The following is a 4,439-nucleotide window of genomic DNA, read 5'->3' on the forward strand; positions in this document are numbered from 1 at the left end:
AATGATTTTTCATAAAGACTATGAGGCAGAAGATAACATGTGTCCTCATTTTAATTTTAGTTTATTCTAATCGGTTCTTTTACATAAAAAAAATCAGATTAATCTTACACTATTCATAAAATTGGTTCATTTGGTTCATTCTAACCAATTTTTTTAATTTTTACGAAAACAAAACAGATTTTTAGACTAACACAGTATTAGAGTGTGGTTTTTAGTCTTGCATATTAGACTGTTTATGTTAAAAAAATGAAAAAAACCAGAATTAATCCATTACAAATTATTGTTAGAATTGTTATCACTGAATATTTTTTTTAGTAGAATTGGACTTCTTTCTTTAATTGCATAATTTTTATTATTCATATCGTATGTAAGGTCAAATCATCATATTATACAATAAAACAAATATCATATTATAAATACAATTCGAGTACCCAAAATCACCCGCAGTTTGGAGATATGCATAGAATCATTATAAATGAATTTCACTCGATCTTGCACAATTGAGTTTTTCAAACAATTCGAAGGCAGTGTCATCTTCCATAGTATAGCACCGTAGCTTCTTCATGGAGCTGAATGATATTCATCTAAGAGTTTGAAAAAAGAGGCCTGAATGTGATGCTGAGAGGAGAATATTTGTCCTGTCGTAGGGTTTTAGTATTAAATTTTTATTTATTATTTTATCTTTTTTAAGAAATAAAATTTGTTTTGCTTATCTTTTTTAAGTTAGTTATACTTATTTTTCTTCAAGAGAATCATTTAGAGATTCTAGTTGTTTTAACTTATTTTAATTTTTTATTTTATTTTTATTTGTTATCTTTTTTTTTTCTAAAAATAAAATTTGTTATGTTTATATTTTTTTTAAATAAGTTATGGTTATCTTCATCCAACAAAATCATCCTGGTTGATTTAGTTTAGTAATTAGTATAAATAGATGTTATTGTTCTGCCGCACAATCAAGCAAAGAAGCACGTTAGGGTCTCCCAATCTCGCAGTTGCAGAGACAGCTTCGCAGTTACAATGGCCACTCTCATCCCTACCTCCTAGCTTGCCTGGGCCGACGCGGGTCCCGAGGTTGTTGAGCCACAGGTTAGTAGACTATGCATGGAGGCTGAGGAGTTCATTGCTAATGGGGAAGTAGTTGGAGCTAGCATCATTGATGATTACGTCTGCTGGAGTTAATCTTCTCGAAGATTACTGAAAAAGATGTGGAGTCCATCTTCACGATTATCTGCAATCTTATTACTGAGAATCCAGATGTAGTAATGGATATCATCAAAGTTATATCAGCAAAATTAATTCAACAACCACGTGAAAAGCCTGCGGTGTGCTTGAAGATTTTGATCAATCTGTACAATCTTGTGGAGACTCCATATTACCGCTTTTATATCTACATGAAAGCGTTGAATTTAGCAGCTGAAGGGAAAGTCACTAAATACATTATCCCTTCATTGAAAAATATTGACAATTTTTTGAAAGACCGGAAAAGTGGGATATCAGAATAGAGAGAGTTCTTCCTTGCTATCTCTTAACATTTTGAAAGAAAACAAAAGCATAGGCAAAAAACTCTTTTAAGTTCTTTTAATGGAGAAGATGCACATGTATTGAGTGAAGCAAAGGAGGAGGCTGTGCATGCAATCATTGATTTTGTGAAATTATCTTATATATTCCAGTGTGATTTATTAGACATGCCTGCTGTTTTGCAATTGGAGAAAGATGCCAAATATGCTGTGTTATACCAACTTCTCAAGATTTTTCTTACTCAGAGGCTGGGTGCTTACTTAGAATATCATACTACAAATTCTGACTTGGAGAAAAACTATGGTCTTGTGCATGCCAAGATGAGGTTGATGTCATTGGTGGATCTTAGCTCTAATGGATCTTGTCGAATTCGGTACGAACTTATAAGAGAAATACTGAATATCAATGATGATGAGGTAGAACTCTGGGTGGTTAAGGCAATAACTGCAAAGTTGATTGACTGTAAGATGGACCAAATGAATCAAGTTGTAGTTGTTAGTCATCACACATATGGTATGTTTGGTCAGCACCAATGGCAAGCACTGAGAACAAAGCTAATGACATGGAGGGATAATATTTCGAATGTGATCAATACAATTCAGGCTAACAAGGTAACCGAAGATGGGTCCCAGGCAGTCCAAGGTTTGGTGGTTCGCTGAAGAGGTTTTTTTGAATCTTGTCTGATCTAGATTTAATCTAAGTTTGTCTTTCTTATTCTTAACTAGTGTTCCGTTCTGATTCGACCGAGGTCTGTAACTTCTAATCGAGGCTGCTCGGCTCTTGGGAGAGTTATACATCGTCTGTAAGGTAGCCTTCAAGGGTGACCTCGGCACGATGAAACACGGCGGCGGGAGCACCTGCAAAAAGCACTCTGACGCTCAAGTAAGAATGTGAGTTATAAGAAAGTAAGAGAAATAACTTAGAGTGAGTTCTGTGAACTGTTTCTCCTGGGCTATTGGGTTCGGTTTTATAGGTGAACGAAGTGCTTTGCTTGTTCCGATAATCGTGGTTCGGTTAGTGAGTTTCTGTTGCTGTTGGTAACGGCTAGTGGATAGTGTTTGACTTATGCTTAGTTTTTGGTCAAGTGGTTATCCCAGATATGTTCGTTCGTCTTCTATCTTTATGGTCGGTCTTTAATTCTGATCTTATCTCTGAGTTTATGGGGTACACATCATAGCCCCCAAGCTTGTCTGTCTCTGTTTAGGGGGCAGGCAAGCTTTATGCCTTTGGTGTTTCTTGTTGATTTTTGCTTAAGTTGGGCTTTGTTTGTTGGGCTCGTGCTTTTAGGGGTCAATGGGGAGTCAAGGAGTTTTCTACCTCGCTTGGCGCGCTGCAATTAATGCGCCTTCCTTGCGTTTGGTTTTTCAAGATTGGTAGCTGTTATGTTTTGATTTTCCCACTAAGTTAGTGGGCCTGGTAATAGTATTTGGTTTGTAGTTTTGGAACTGGTGCTTTGTTTCTTCATCTTCTGTCATTCATATCTTCGAGTATGACTTCCAGAGGTTAGTTCCTTCTTCACTTTAGTGCTTATTTTTGTTTTTGTTATGGCGAGAGAGAAAGATAAGAAAACGGCTGTTGAGGATAAGAAAAATAACCTGTACCATTGGGTTCATGACGATGTGAAGACTCAATCGTCTTCGTATGTTGATTCTTCATCGCTGCGTGAGCTCGAGGGTTTGGTTTTCGTAAGGGAGGGTTCTGGTATAGGTGTTGAGTTTCTTTATTGTTCGAGTGATGATAGGTTTTTGAGAGAAGAGGGGGTTGGGAGTATTTTTACATGTACACGCCTTGTCTGTTGGAGTTAGGTGTTAAATTTCCCTTTTCTTCATTTGAGTGTGACGTATTGACCAATTGAATTGTGCACCGTCTCAACTTCATCCAAATTCTTGGGCGTTTCTTTGTGCTTTCGAGTGTCTGATGGAATTTTTGTCGTTCCCTTGTTCCCTTCCTTTATTTTTCTCACTGTTTCAGTCCAAGGGGGTTAGGAGGGGGCAGTGGGTATGCTTGAGTAGTTACCCTGGTTGCTCTTTGTTTTTACTTTATAAGTCTTCCTTTAAAAATTTTAAATCTTTGTTTGTGAAAGTCCGGTCGAAGGAGGCTGATTACCCTTTTTACCTTGATGACGAGCTTATAGAGAGGTTTCCGTTGTATTGGTGTTCAGAGCCTTGTCAGATTCTTGAGGCTACTGAGCGTAATGTGGAGGAGGAATGTGTGTTAGAGTTTTTGATAGAGTGTTTTGCTGATGGGGTGTGTTTGTCTATTCCTGAACTCTTACAATTGCATGATGCTGGTGACAATGAGGGTCTGAGGTCCTATATAGGTAATGATAGTTGGTGTCTTTTCTGTTGTTTATTTACTTTATTTATCTGACTACTTTTCTCTGTACAGGTGGGCGAGCTCCTTTACTCGATCCTTCCCAATTTCAATCCTTTTTGAAGAAGAAAAAGGATAAGGACGCTAGTGTTTCTGGGGCCGTGAAGGAGGCTGGTGGAGAAGCTGCTCAGTCCGTTGCTCAGCCTACCTCATCATTCAAGAGGAAAAGGGTGGAAACTAATCAGTCCCTCGAAGTTATTTCTGAGGATGAGAGGGATGTGGTTGGTGGTGGTAGGTCTGTGTTTAATCGTCAGAAGCGCCTTCATGGGTTCATACTTGGGACGAACCCTTACTCTTTGTGGAGCGACCAATTTCCTATTGCTGAGTTATCGGACAGAGTTTCCCAATATCCTGGAGATATGCTCATGACTCGCCGTATTGGTATGGAGGTCTTGGGAAAATTCATTCAGGTCGGTTTCTGTGTTATAATCGTCGTTTGTTTTTATTTTCTCTCGGTTGATAACCTTTGTGGTTTGCAGATTATTGCCTCACGCCTTATGTGTGTTGGTCGTACTACTGAGTTAGTTGGTGCTGAACAGCAAGTTGTT

The 4,439-nt window shown here is 38.0% G+C and overlaps 1 pseudogene; it reads left to right on the forward strand.

Annotated features, from left to right (window-relative positions):
• Positions 1–1,141: 1,141 nt before the first annotated feature.
• On the forward strand, positions 1,142–2,183 carry LOC112783713 (uncharacterized; annotated as a pseudogene).
• Positions 2,184–4,439: the final 2,256 nt, after the last annotated feature.

This window comes from Arachis hypogaea, chromosome 20 (assembly GCF_003086295.3).
Source record: "Arachis hypogaea cultivar Tifrunner chromosome 20, arahy.Tifrunner.gnm2.J5K5, whole genome shotgun sequence".
Lineage (NCBI taxonomy): Eukaryota > Viridiplantae > Streptophyta > Magnoliopsida > Fabales > Fabaceae > Arachis > Arachis hypogaea.